The 15,281-nt window shown below is 34.5% G+C and overlaps 1 pseudogene; it reads right to left on the minus strand.

The window, feature by feature from the left end:
- Positions 1-14,209: 14,209 nt before the first annotated feature.
- Positions 14,210-14,357, minus strand: LOC138392778 (small nucleolar RNA SNORA40; annotated as a pseudogene).
- Between the last annotated feature and the right edge of the window lie 924 nt (positions 14,358-15,281).

Genomic DNA, 15,281 nt, shown 5'->3' on the forward strand with positions numbered 1-15,281 from the left:
CCATAATATAAATTAATTTCAGCAAAGCATTTAACTCAGTCTTTCATGATACCTTGTGGATAAGACCCTAAAATAAGAGCCTGATATAATTAAGTAAACTCAAAGTTAGTTGGATAATTATATGCAGACTTTTGTTCATATTTTTTCATAAATTGTAACAGTGAAGACATATAAATCATTCTGGTTAAATCAGTGGATGAAACAAAAACTACATAGCACAGAACATATGATTGAAGACAGAACCAGAAAACAAAATTATTTTAACAATTTAAACTCTGAGCTGAAACATAAAAGATAAAATTTAGCAGAAACGTGAAAAGTTCTACATTCAAGTTGAAAAATAAAACTGCACAAGTCCAAGGTAATATAGATTCTAGATTAGCCATGCAAAGTACATCCAGAGATTTTAGTGTCTGCCAAGATCAATATGAGGGTTAGCCTGCACTCCTGACACTTCCATTTGAAAATGCAGGCCCCACCTGCCTCTTTCCTTTCATTCCCTGGCCACTATTCCCTTAGAATTCACTAATAATGACCCCTCCAAAGATGTCCTCATCCTAATCCCTGGAACCTATGAATATGTTAAGGATGTGGAAAAATGAAATTAAGATGGCAGATTAAATTAAGTTTACTAGTTAGCTAACCTTAAAATAGAGAGATTATCCTTGATTGTCTCACTGGACCCAATGTAATCACAAAGGTCCTTAAAAGTGGAAGAGAGGGGCAGAAGAGGATACCAGAGTGATGTGATGTAAGAAGAACTCAACCTACCCTTGCTGGCTATGATGATGGAGGAAGTAATGCAGGTAGCCTCTAGAAGTTGGAAAAGTGAAGGAAACAGACCCTCCCCTAGAGCTTCCAGAAAGGAACAGAGCCCTGCCAACAGCCTGACTTTATCCCAGAGAGACCAGTGTGTTGGACTTCTAACCTACATAATGGTAAGATAATAAATTTGGGTTATTATAAATCACTGAGGTTGTGGCAATTTATTACAGCAGCAATAGAAAACTAATACACTCCTTATGATTTAATTTCATTCTCCGCATTGTAGCACTGTGATTATTTAGCATCTAAATGTCATTTCTTCTCTCCCTCTAAGCAAGCAACATGATGCCATAGAAAGGACAATGAATGATTACTTAGCTATTGTGGATTCAGAAATGTAGTAACTGAGGTGACTCCATAATCACATATTACTCATAGTTATCTTCTGTAATCACTAGTTTCTTAATTTGTAAAATAAGATTATAAAATAGCTGCCTTCTTTGACTCTCTGGGTTGCTTCAAAAAGTTTATGAGATGAGATATGAGAAACAATAAAATCAAACTGTTAGACACATAAGGCATAATATATACCATACAGTGTTCTGTATGCTTTATGTGTAGTCTTTTATTTAATCTCTATAACGACACATGAGCTATGTACTATTGTATTTCCTCCACCAAGGCAGAAAGAAGTTAAGTACTTTGAAAACTATAATATAAAGTACCAGAAGTTACAAATAAATAGACATCAGATAAAGAGTCAATATACAGTAAAGAAAAATGTTTTTCCCACTAATTTTCTGAAAATATTTTTCTTTTCTTACTTAAGATTTGTTGACATTAACTTTTAATATTTGTAACTTGCACATTTCCATCACAGGTACTTTCTTCATTAATATGTCACTCATTCTGTAAATATTTGTGAAGTGCCTGTTACAGGTCAGGTACTATCCTGAGCATTTGAGATAGAACAGTGGATGAAACAGACATGGTACCAGCTGTTCAGGAATATACACTGTAGTGAGGGCTATTAAATGGAAACTGACAATGAAGTGTGGTCAGTAGCATCATGGGACAGTAGTCTGTAAGAGGACATTGGTTAGTCATCTAATACAGACTTGGGTTGTCAAGGAATGTTGTCCAGAGGAAGTCATATCTAAATTAAGATCTGAAGGCTAAGTAAGAGTTAAGCAAAGGGGAAGGAGAGAACATTCCAGAAGAATACTGTTACCTTCAGTATTTCAGCCTTTTTCTCAATTACACTGACTTTGCTTTTCTCAACTCTCTCTACAAACTCAGATCCTGATTTAAGTTTTATTGCCAAAATATAATTTGGTGTTAAGTTCCTGATGTAAAATTCTCAAATACCTCATATTTAATAAGCTCTTTATCCATAAGCCATTTTAATCTGATCTCACATTCTCTTAATCCAGTAATCAAGCAATATTACTGTTTTAGACTAATTCATTCTCCTATCCAGGTAGAACATGACTCACTATTATTAGCTAATCATAATATAAATTAACAAGTGAAAAAATAAACAAGTAAATGTTTTCTATATAGAGAATTCCATTCGTGTGGTTGCCTTCTTTTGCCACTAGATGGTACTTGTATGCCTGAGAGACAAAAATGCTGATTCAGTTTACCTTCCTGGAAACCAGTGAAACTAACCAATCAGAGGCCATTAAGAAGAAAAAACTGCCCAATCTAAATTTTAAGTGATCCTGACTCTGAAATTTATCCTTAAAAATTAACTCAACATCATCTTTTCTCTTTGGATAAATATGACAGTAAGAAATGTAAAATTAAATTACTTTTAAATTCCTGCCCACCTTATACCACTCTCCCACCCTATATTTTATTTTCATTATTTTTACTTTCTGATAATACTGTCGTCATTCTAACATCCCAATCTGGAAAACTGAACTACTTGTTCCCTATTGGATGCCCTCCACCCTCCCAGCAACTTGTCTAAGCTAATGCTTTTCCCTCTACTTGGAAAAGCCACTCCCTCCCCTTTCCATTATTACTTTTAGAAATCCCAGTCATTTTTCAAGACACATTTCAACTGGCACCACTACCATGAAGTTTTTCCTCTTAGTAATATTACAAAATGCCTTCTTCTGATTCCCTTGTCACTCTTTGAACAAGCTTAGTAATTTATTTAATAATAAATATAACATGCATTATTCTAAAGAGCTATATGCATCTCTATAGCACTTGAAGACTTTCTGCCTTATGATTATTTATAAACCTTTCTTAACCCCTGTATCATCTAATGTTTGCCTCTTGAGTACAGAGACTATCCTACTCATCTATATATCCTAAAATATTTAGCACAACATTATTTGGTGAATTAATGTTAATAGTAATATCTATAAGACTATTGCCAAAAACTCTAAGAATCAAAAATGAGATGTTGATTCTTAGTAATAGTCTCTTGGATGAAATTTACTAGCAAGACCTGTGGAACCAAGTCATCTTTCTGCCTAGAAATGACAATCATGGCATGAGACTCCTGCTTCCTCCAAATATACAGAAATAATGAATAGAATGTAAGTATTTTAAAATATAAAGCTGAGCCTAAAATAGAGAAGGCAAAGGCCTCAGATACCAGAAATGAGAAACAAATTCAAAGTCACAGTAGTAAGACTCAGGAGCTGAGGTTTTAACCTCATTTAGAACCATAAGACATAATCCTAAAGCCACTTATGAGGAGCTAGAACTAACATGCCTGTATAAACTAGAATTCTAAAGAGATTTTCACTTTTTGAGGCCTAAGAAGCGTATCTTCTAACTCAGTAGTCTAGGTTGGGTGGGGATGGGAGTAATGGTCCCCATGAAAATTGACTGTTGCAGTCTATTTCCAATTTAACATTATCATTTGAAAATAGAATCCTAAGCTTAGAAACAGAGAAACTGCCAGGCCCCCACAGAAGGAAATATAAAGATCCTTGTTAAGAACACTTGCACAGCTCAGGACACAAAAGAATCCCACAGAATAAACAACCATTACTAAAGATAAGCTCTCAATAAAATTTGCGTATCACACAAGGGAACAATTCCACTACAAGGCAGAGTAAGAACACAACAAATAGAAAAATCTGTGCCCAAACAACTTGAGTTAATAAACCAACCTGAAAGTGATGACCAAAGAAAAATCCATAAAATGATTAAAAACATAAAAGAAGGAAAATAAAAACCAAGTGAAAGAACAAGATAAGATAAAAAATAGAAATCATTGAAAAAGAATAGGAATTTATCGATTTATTAATACTTTTGACAAATATTTATTGAACGTCCACAAAGCTCTAGCATTGTTCTAGGTGCTGGAGATAACATAGTGAATAAGACATGCAAATCCCTACTATCATAGAGCTTATATTCTATTGAAAATAAAAAAAAAAAAAACTCAACAGATGGGTTAAATAGACTAGATACAGTGGAAGAGATGATTATTAAATTGGAAAATAAATCTGAGGAAATTACCCACAGTATAGCACAGAGGATTAAAACAATAGAGAATATAAAGTGAAGTTATAGTAAATCCTTAAGGATATAATAAGAAGTTCCAACACATATGTAATAGAAATTCCAAAAAGAAAAAATAAATAAATAAAATGGAGGGGAAGCACTATTCAAAGAGAAAATGGCAGAGAATTCCTCACATATAAAGAAAGACATGACTCATGGAAGAATATGATTAGTCCTTAACAGGATAAATTTTTTAAAAGAAACCAATATCTGGACACTTCTAGTTAAAATTGAAGAGTACCAAAAATAATGAAAAAACCGTAAGAGCAAAGTGAGAAAAAGAAACACCTATAAGGATACAAAAATAAGATTGAAAAGAACAATCCCACTGATAAAAATAAAGATTGAAATAAAAATTTTAAAGGGCTATGAAAATTCTATTCTCAGCTAAACTGTCAAAGTAAGGATGAATAAACATATTTTCAAACAAAGACCAATAGAGTTTACCACTCACAGACCTAGGCTGAAAAAACTACTGACAGATGTACTGCAATAAGAAGAAAATTAGATCCAAAAGGAATAAGCAAGATGTAAGAAGACATACTGAACAAAGAAACTGAATAAAATGTTTGAAAAACTTAGTATTAATGTATGAATAATATATAATAACCAAGAAAATTAAAATGCTATAACATGAAAGAAGAGGAAGTCAGGTTTGAATCCGATCTGTTTCTAAATTCTGTTTTTTGAGAGGAGGCTACACTTACTGATTAATTTTGGATACTGTGAAATCAAGTATGCATGTTAAAAATTTCAAAAATTATCACCTGTCGTGTGTATTTGCTGCATCATTCAAGAATATTCAATTCAGGGACTAGAAAATGAAAGAAAGAAAGAAACGAGATACACAGATATGTTAGAAACTGATAAAGTAAGCAGAGCACATGTGTACTGAACATAGAGACAGAAAGGGATGGAAGGTCTAGGTAAGCACTATATATTCATGAGACACATGAGACACCAGATATTCACGAGGACCTACTTTGGTCCCATGTGTCCTCTGCTCTAGACATTTGGATAAAATCCATGGGTGCCCAACAAGGTATCAGTGTTGAGTTATAACTAAAGCCAGGCATACTAGTCCCTGAGTCAGTCTGATAGGGAAAATATGAATTGGCTCTAGGCACCTTCCATCTGTGGATCCTTCTTTGCTCATCCTCAACTTTGGGTCCTTATAAACCACAATGTTAGTGAGAAAAGTTGATACTTTGAAGAATAGGAGAGAGGACATATGAACAATTTGTAATACAGAATTCAGGTAATTTTATCCTAACATACGAATTGCACCCTTTCCTAACTACGTTATTAACCTACTGTGTCTCTTTCTCCTTATTTCCTTCTGTATGCTTTAAATTGATTTAATAAACATTATGATTTCAGCATCTTCTTTGGTCTGTGAGCCTATCTAGGCTAGCCCCTTGGTAATCACAGTAATTTCCCACTACTATACTTCTAAAAAGTAGAGATATATAACTTGTAAATGAAGAAAAAAATCACTCAAATGGAAAGCAAGAAAGGACTAAAAAAAATTAAGAAATAACATTTTAAATTAATCAAACTTGACTACTTTTTTCTTTTAGTTCAAGGAAGGACAACTGATTTTTCATTCACATTGCTCCTCACATAATTCCTTATTGGCTATATGGAATACTGGATTAAGAAGTATTCTAAAGCCATGTTCCACTTTGATGAAAAAGAGTGCCTTCATCTATTAGCAGTGTCTGCCAAAAGGCCCTGGAAATGAGGAGAAATAATATGAGAAGCACATATTTATCTTTCTTGATCCAGGTCTTCTAAGCTTAAAAAATCACCACTGATTCCCAAAGCTCTCAAAAAAGTCAATTATATTTTCTGTTAGTATTTCTTGTAGTGTTTATTTTTCCGGTGCTTTTATGCCTAATCCTTTTACATATCTGAGAGAAAAGTTACGTTATATACTATTAATATAAATATTTATAATATCCATGACTATGAAAATCATAAGATAATACTTCTGTTACTTTATAGAAAAAAAGGTAAAATGATATGCCTATAACTGGCAAGAAATTTCAGCCATTATTTAACTGAATTCCACAAATAGTCATTGAGTTCTTACTATGATATGGATGAGGCACTCTACTAGAGGATGCAAAATTAGAAAACATAGGCCCTGACCTCAAAAAAACTGAAATGATAGTGAAGTGATATCCATGTAGATAGCCAACCATAAAACAGAATATTATGTCAGTAAATCCTACATCTAGCTGGGCAGAAGGATCATCTGAGAAGCTTTTATTTGTATATTTGTTATTATTGATTGTCAGAACAGGTCAAAGATCTAAAAAAGAATATTTGGGTTATGGAACTTGGAAATCTATACAAGGTTTACAAGGGTTTCCACATGATTCTGATACTTAGCCAGATTTGAGACCAACCATGACAAATATTATGTTATTAATAATTGGTAGAATTTGGCTTATGTTACTTTATAGCAGTTGTTTTATGACCCAAATCTCAAGGAAAGGGACATGATAGAGCACATTTCCTTAGGAGGATACTTAAACACGCAAAATAAGGTATAACATAGGTAGAATTTTAGAGTGACAGAGGACTTTATGAAAGCATTTGATGCCAAGAGGGAACAGAAATACAAACTTACCCACATGCTAGGGGAGGGACAGGATAGGAAATATAAACATAACCAATGTCATAACTGTGTCACGAGGCCAGGCCTGTTCCTTTTAATTTCTCTATATTCCCACTTCAGCCTAAAGGCTGACTCAAAAGGGCTCTTATTAAATTGGAAACTTTAATTTTTTTTAAAAAATAAGGTCACATTTGTACATTTCTGGTTCCTAGATTGCCAAATATTTTTAAGTCACCCCACTATTATTTTGGCATATTTTTGTGTCATATTCTAAGAAGATGGGTAGTTTTCTAAGTTGGACTGATTACCTTTTTGTGTAGACTTATTTTTGAAAATTTTTATTTTTTAAATAATTTTTTATCTTTCTTGTTTGGTGGCGGTGGTGGTGGTGTTAAAATGGCTTACATTCATTCTTTAAAAACCAAGAAAGAGAGAAAAAGTATGAATAAAAATAAAGGAACATTATAATCCTCTCTGGATATACTTATATAGTATATCACTTAGGATAGACTAATAGATCAAATAGACAAATTGACCCAAAGATGTACAATAGGTCAAATATGAGTGATATTTATTTAATATTTCTTACTCACATAGCAATTCAAAAGGATACACTGGGCATTGTCATCCAGTTGGAGACAGAAAGGTTGAGAAAGTATTAAGGAACAAAAGGCCCTCTTCTTAACTGTCCAGACCCTGAAGTGACATTCATCACTTAGGCCTACATTTCCTTTATGAGAAATGGCTATGTGGCTCTACCTTGATGCCAGAGAAGTGTCAATGTTAGCTGTGCAGCCACTTCCCAGCAATAGTTCCATACTATGGATGGGAAATTACAAATCTTCAGTGACAGCTAGCCATATTTTCTTTCCTGAAATTTTAAAAGAATCTACCATTGAAAGTGTTCAAGGCTGGCACTTTACAGGAGTTATGTAAATGTCTTTGAATCACTGGTCACATCCATTTATTCCTTTAATCCTGATTCAGCCAAGTTGTTTATCTAACTTGTTAGTGTTTTTTAATGAAAAATAATTGGGTTTATTTATGAATTCTATTATTTTTCTACATAGAATTTTTGGAGTATTACATTTGCTTTTGTTTTCAAATAGTTTTTTTGTTTTTTTTTTGTTTTTTTTTTTGCAATAGTAAAAGAGTGATGTACTTCCTAAGTCCTTGTGTGCATGAAACTCATTCTTTTACCTTAATACACGAATCATAATGCAGCTGACCGCAGAATTCTTGGGTAACACCTTTTCCCTCTTTAAATCTTGTAGAGACACACACACACACACACACACACACACACACGGAGTTTTTGTTTTCTGAACCATTTGAGACTAAGTTTCATACATTATAACCTTTTACCCCCTAAATGTTGTGGTAGGTATTTTCTAAGAACAAGGATAGCCTCCTACACATGTATAATTATCAATTTGCTTATTTTTAGTCTCTCTTGTGAGCGTACAAGTTCTTTAAGGGCAGGAACTACTTCTTTCTTGGTTCCTGCTATACACCCACGGAGTAGAATTGTACCTTTCCTTTATAGAAGGGGTGGGGGTGAGGCAAACATTTTCTCCAAAGGGCTAGAGATAATATATTTTAGACTTTGCAGGCCAAGAGGCAAAACTGAGGATCTTAGATAGACATATAACAAGAAAGAAAATAATTTTCCACACTTTAAAAATTGATATAATTCAAGATATATAATAATGGAATTCAAAAAATTGAATATAACTTTTTGTCATACTACTAGGCTGGATTAGGGAAGAGGCAGAGGGTGAGCAGAGGAAGAGTCAAGAAGAGATTGCTCTTTGGGAGAGAAGACAAACAAGGGGAAAAAAACAGCAGCTATAGTGGGCAGCCCCTCCTGTGCCTTCAGACCTAAGGAGGTCCTCAAGGATTCTCCTGTGCTCAGAGAACTAAGTTGTCTTCATAATGCTCTCAGTCAGTGGGAGTCCGGTGGGGGTGAAGGGAGGCGGGGATCTAGGAAAGAGTTAAAATATATAGATGAAAAGGGAGGAAGCAAAGGGTATGAAGATTAGACCTGATCTCTGTAGCAACCACTCAACCCTGCCGTTTGAACAGTAAAACAGCCCTCGACAACATGTAAACTAATGAGCATGGCTGTGTTCCAATTAAGCTTTATTTACGGACACTAAAGTTTTGAATTTTGTATCATTTTCACATGCCACAAAATATTGTTTTTCTTTTTTTTTTTTTCTTTAACCACTAAAAATGTACACATTATTCTTAGCCAGTGGGCTATACAAAAACAGATTGGGGCTGGATTTGGCCCCTGGACTGTGGTTTGTCAACCTCTGTAATAGGTGTCCAAATGGAAGAAAGGAATAAAAGAAGAGTTAAAGGGTTTTTTTTTTTTTAATTTGTGAAATCGTGAGTCATACACAAATACAAAATAAACATATGGTAAATGTTTTTACTTAGCTCTTTAAATAATGGGGAATTAGTAAGGAGTCACAACTGGTTCAAAGGAGAATTCAAACAGCACACACACGCGCACAATCAGGAAAGCTGAAGTAAATTTACAGATGGATGTAAAATTGGTCAGTGTGCACAGGACAATGATCAGTTGTATTCCTCTGAACAAAATTCATTTGCATTTCTATAGACAAAAATTATCTGTCTCACCCCAACTTTTTCACAACTTGCAAAGCTGTAAAACAGCTCAAAGACAATGAGAGGCCTAGGCTGCTTCATTCATAGCTACTTTAGGGAAACTGATGCCACTTACCAGGCTTTTTCAGTTATCAAATCAAGCATGATGAAAATTTAAGTATGTACTGATTTCAAACTATCAAATTTATATCTTAATGCTGCTTTACAGGGAATGCTAAAAATTGATTTGTATCCAGTTTGTTTATAAAATGTCATAACATTTGAATAATATAATAGCCAAAGAAACATTCTAACTCCTCTATCACAAGAATGCTTACTTACTGTGTTATCCTAGAGGACGTTGCACAGGGTCAGAAACACTAAATTGGCTTTTAAGATGCAGATGCCAATCATAGTTCCAACACCTCTTGGCTGTGTAACCTTGGGAAAACAAACTAACATGTTTCAGTTTCTTCATCTGTAGAATGATACTATTAGTAAGTATTTCATAGGGCTGTTATGAGAACTAAATGAAGTAATACAAGTCACACACTTAGCGTATAGCCTGACACAAAGTAATCACACAATACTGTTATTTTTCTTTTAGATCGGGCTTCATAATGCCTAATTTGTCTAAAATTTGTCAAGATACATATTATTTTGGACAGTCTTGATAAGCTGAGTTAGTATTTTTATGTCACATTTGTCTATTATTAGAGACGGTTCCCTTTGAGGGGAAATACCATACGTTCAATTCTCTAGATCCTGGCTGAAATGTAGTGACCTGGAATTGCCATCGCTCTCCTATGGTATCCTCTGATTCCATTATCACAGGGTCTCCACTTTGGTCAACAGAAAGAAGAGAAACACCATCTAATTTTATATAGGAATCAAAATGTTCTTTAAATTACACACAAGTCTTTTCTGAAAGTCTCCATTGAAAGTATATTATTTTTCAGCATGCATTCAGTTTTATTTGATTTTAATATAAGGAAATATCATTCTTCTATAAGACTTTAAAAAACACATTTTCCACACTACAATGGACACAGAGGAAGAATTAAATTTGAACCTAATTTCATTCCAAGTAAATTACACACATTTAATTACATTTTTTAGAATTGTTATACCTGCACTTCTATATTGAATAGAAAAGGTATCACTGAAGTGACTTTTTTTCTTGAACCACAGAGGTAATTTTTTTTCTGAAATAGAACATTTTTCTATATGAAGAGCTGACATTTTTATTCCATACCCTACCCACTCATCATTCTGCTTAAATTATCACTCCAATTCCTCAACTCAGTGGTTTGTTTTTGTGGTGGCTTTTTTTTTTTTCTATTTATGGTAGATGAAAACCAACATTGATGCTATAAAAATAACATTAAGATGCAAACTCAAAGCCTGTAAGCAAAACTTTCTGTGTTGAGGACGGGTTTTCAGTAAAACAAAACAAAAGTCCATTAAGATTGACGTTAGAAATATCCTTTGTTTGCCTGCTTGGTCAACATAGGTGAATTTAATTTTCTCTTTTCTTTGTTCTGTTATCAACTCTGTAGACACCCCTTTAAGAAGACCCAGTAGGAAAGAATTGCCCTTGAAATGTTAAAATGCGGAAAACAGTTTGAGAATGTTATGAGGCAAGACAGAATGACGTGAAAGATATTTTCATCTCTTTGCACTGGGTGCCAACTCAGGGCCAAGTTAGGAAAACAGTCCACGATGTACTGTAAAGTAATACTGAATGGAACAGATGAGTTAAGAATGGAGTAAGAATGGAAAAGTGAGTCAGACATAAAGTCACAACATGGTGAATTTGTCCTGAAGATAATTGTCAGTGGCATTAATTGGCAAATTTCTGTTACTATTTAATAATAAACTAATTTATGCTACAAATATTTGTATTTTGTGGAGGAACATAGTACAATGTTCTTAGTATAAAACTAGATGGGGAAGTGAAATTTAGTTCTTAACTTCAGCCTATCTCTTAGTCACTTAATATAGAAAGGTCATTTGTTTCTATTGCCAGCTGAAGGAGAGACAATATCCACGAAATGTACAAGAATTTAGGGTGCTTACAGGAAAAGGAGAGTATTCTGCTAGTGAGGGCCTTATTTAAAGTTACTAAGGTAGAGTATATTTTCTGTTTCTATGGCAATTTTTCTGTATTATTATTTTGTAACAAAAATGGCATCTTTCTGTCCAAAACAGGTGAGTGTTTTAAATTGGACAGGCTATATCATAGTCTTTGATTGTTGATCCTGTTATTACATAGCCTTGGAATCTTCTCAAGTTGTTAATTCTCAGCTTTTCCTTTCCATGAATATAAAAATGGAGATGATAAAATTCTGGAAAGTTTTAAATTTTCTTACGTTTTTATTTGCTTTATTTTGGGATTCTTGAGTGGACATTTTTCTCCGTATGAAATACTACTACGCTGGGAACTTCAAAATATCGTGGAACATTCAGGGGGCAGTGCCATGAAAGCTAAGACTATTTTGATGAAACAAAATTTTAAAAGAATGAACTTTTAAAAACTTTTAGGATATATCTATCTCAGAACAAAGTTAAAGAATTTTTTTGAATGTTGGTGAGGGTACAGGGCAATAGGATGTCTTACATACTGCTAAAGTAGTGTTATTGGTAACACCCTTCTGTAAAGTAATATATCAGCATGTGTTGATAACTTTAAAAATGGTTTTATTAGTCTGCTTCTGCTCTCATAATAAAATACCATAGGCTAAGTGGCTTAAACAACAGAAATTTATTTCTCACAGTTCTGTAAGTCCAAGATTAAGGTGCTAGCTGGTTTGATTTCCAAAGTCTCTCTTTCTGGCTTGTAGGGGGTTGCCTTCTTGCTGTGTTTTCACAGGGCGGGGGCACAGGGGCCAGAGAGAAATATCTTCCTCTTCTTATAATCTTGTAAAATCACAGTCCTGTTGGATTAGGGTCCCACCCTTGTGACCTCACCTCCTAATGATCCTACCTCTAGATAAAGTCACATTGGGGATTAGGTCTTCAGTATATGGATTAGGAGGGACAAACAATTCAGCAATGTTCATACCCATAGAACTCAACTTCTAGCAGTCTATTCTGTGTACCTGGTATAAGATGGAGAGGGGAGTAAGGGTCGGTAACTGGAATGTAGTCTTAGATGTGAGTTTATATACACTCATACTCTTTATTTGCAATTTAAAATAGAAAAACAGGCCAGGTACAGTGGCTCATGCCTGTAATCCTAGCACTCTGGAGGCCAAGGTGGGAAGATCGCTTGAGGTCAGGAGTTCAAGACCAGCCTAAGCAAAAGCGAGACCCCCATATCTACTGAAAATAGAAAAATTAGCTGGGCGTGGTGATGCAGTGGCACATGCCTGTAGTCTCAGCTACTTGGGAGGCTGAGGCAGGAGAATCAATTGTTTGAGCCCAGGAGGTTGCTGTGAGCTAGGCTGATGCCACGGCACTCTAGCCTGGGCAACAGAGTAAGACCCTGTCTCAAAAAAAAAAAAAAAGAAAAAAAAGAAAATAGAAAAACAAATATAATGTTCAGAAATTAATAATAGTTGTGTATGTTGTGATACAACATAGACAGAAAATTATACAACAAAGTGTTTTTATGTTTCTTTAACCACAGGAAAATGATTATGTTATTAAATATATTTTAAAATGTAGGGTGGGCCTGGTGCAGTGGCTCCCACCTGTAATCCTAGCACTTTGGGAGGCCAAGGCAGGAGGATTGCTTGAGACCAGGAGTTTGAGACCAGCCTGAGCAAGAGCAAGACCCCATCTCTACAAAAAATAGAAAAATTAGCTGGGCGTGGTGGAACGCACCTGTAGTCCTAGCTACTCAGAGGCTGAGGCAGGAGGATCAATTGAGCCCAGGAGTTTGAGGTTGCAGTGAGCTATGATGACGTCATTGCACTCTAGCCTGGGTGACCCTGTCTTGAAAATAAATAAATAAAATATAGGATGAATGAAAAGCTGGTTTTTTGAAGATGAACAAAATTAACATACCTTTAGCCAGACTAAGAAAAAAGAGAGAAGAACCAAATAAATAAAATCAGAGATGAAAAAGGAAACATTACAACTGATACTGCAGAAATTCAAAGGATCATTAGAGACTACTATGAGCAACTATATGCCAATAAATTGTAAACCCTAGAAGGAATGGATTACTTCCTAGACATATACAACTTACCAAGACTGAACCAGGAAGAAATCCAAAACCTGAATAAACCAATAACAAATAATGAGATAAAAGCAGTGATAAAAAGTCTCCCATCAAAGAAAAGCCTAGGACTCAATGGCTTCACTACTGAATTCTACCAGACATTCAAAGAAGAACTAATACCAATCCTACTTAAATAGTTTCAATAAAGTGAGTAGCAGAGAATACTCCCAAACTCATTCCACAAGGTCCGTGTCACCCTGATACCAAAACCAGACAAATACAACTACAAATACAACTATTATGTACCCATAATAATTAAAAATAAAAAAAATTTTAAAGGCCATCTTGATGTATTTTGTCAACATGGAATTGGAATACTAAATCAATATAGCTGAGATTTCTCTCATGTCCTGTGCTTTTTGATCATCAATTCTACAGTCCTGGAAATATCTTTTATGGTTATCAATATCCCCATCACTTTAAAATATCTTAGTTATTATAATATTTCTTCTTATATGTATCAAAACTCATACTGAACAATGAGTTCTGGGTTGCAAATGAGGGGTTTTTTTGCACCTGTCTATAAGTTTTTATGAATATCTATCTTCTTTTGGCAATTTTAATTTCTTTATTCCTCAAATGGATGCAACCTACTACAAAACTCTTTATTAGTTACTGCCCCAATATTTCTCTCTTATTCTTTTCCTTTTCTTGTGTTACTCATCAATTCCACCCCCAAAATCCAATGCATTGAGTTAAGTAAGGGGTGTGTGTGTGCACAGAAAGGTTGTGTTAAAGGTCATTCATTCACATAAGGTATTATTATTAAGCATACTACAAGTATACTCTTGTAGCAAATAAAAGGGATACAAGTGTAGAAGATAGCGCTTTTGCCCACGGAGAGTTTACTATTACCTGGAAGAGAAGAAAAGGCATTTACAGAAATAACGTTATAAGGAGGAAACTCCATAAAGGTGATACAGATAGAATGCTATTAGGCATTCTGAAAGGAACATAATACTTCCTGCTGAGGAGGTAAGCATAAATGCAGGGAGAACTATTTCATTACTAACTGCTCACCTTAAGTTTCTAAGTTTTTTAAAGAAAACACAACCCATTAACCGGGTGTCACGGCATGCGCCTATAGTCCCAGCTAGTCGGAAGGCTGAGGCAAGAGAATTGCTTGGGCCCAGGAGTTTGAGGTTGCAGTGAGCTATGATGATGGCACTGTACTTCAGCCTGGGCGACAGAGTGAGACTCTGTCTCAAAAAAACAGAAAAAAAAAAAAAAGAAAAAAAAAAAAAGGAAACACAACCTAATAGAACAGAGGTGTTCTTTACAGGGGACAAGATCTTATACCTTATGAAAAGTTTTCAGTTGGGAAAATTATTTTTTCAATAAACACAATGAATTTGTTTTAATAAGAAATGCACATTAAATATATGTATCCATTCAAGTTTTATCTAGTTTTAACAAAATGGTTAAAAGGGTGTGGACTACAAACTCCTGGGTTTTAATTCTAGTTCTACCACTTTCTGGCTATGTTACCAAGGGCAGGTAACTTACCATTCA

Source organism: Eulemur rufifrons, chromosome 9 (assembly GCF_041146395.1).
Source record: "Eulemur rufifrons isolate Redbay chromosome 9, OSU_ERuf_1, whole genome shotgun sequence".
Taxonomy (NCBI): Eukaryota; Metazoa; Chordata; class Mammalia; order Primates; family Lemuridae; genus Eulemur; species Eulemur rufifrons.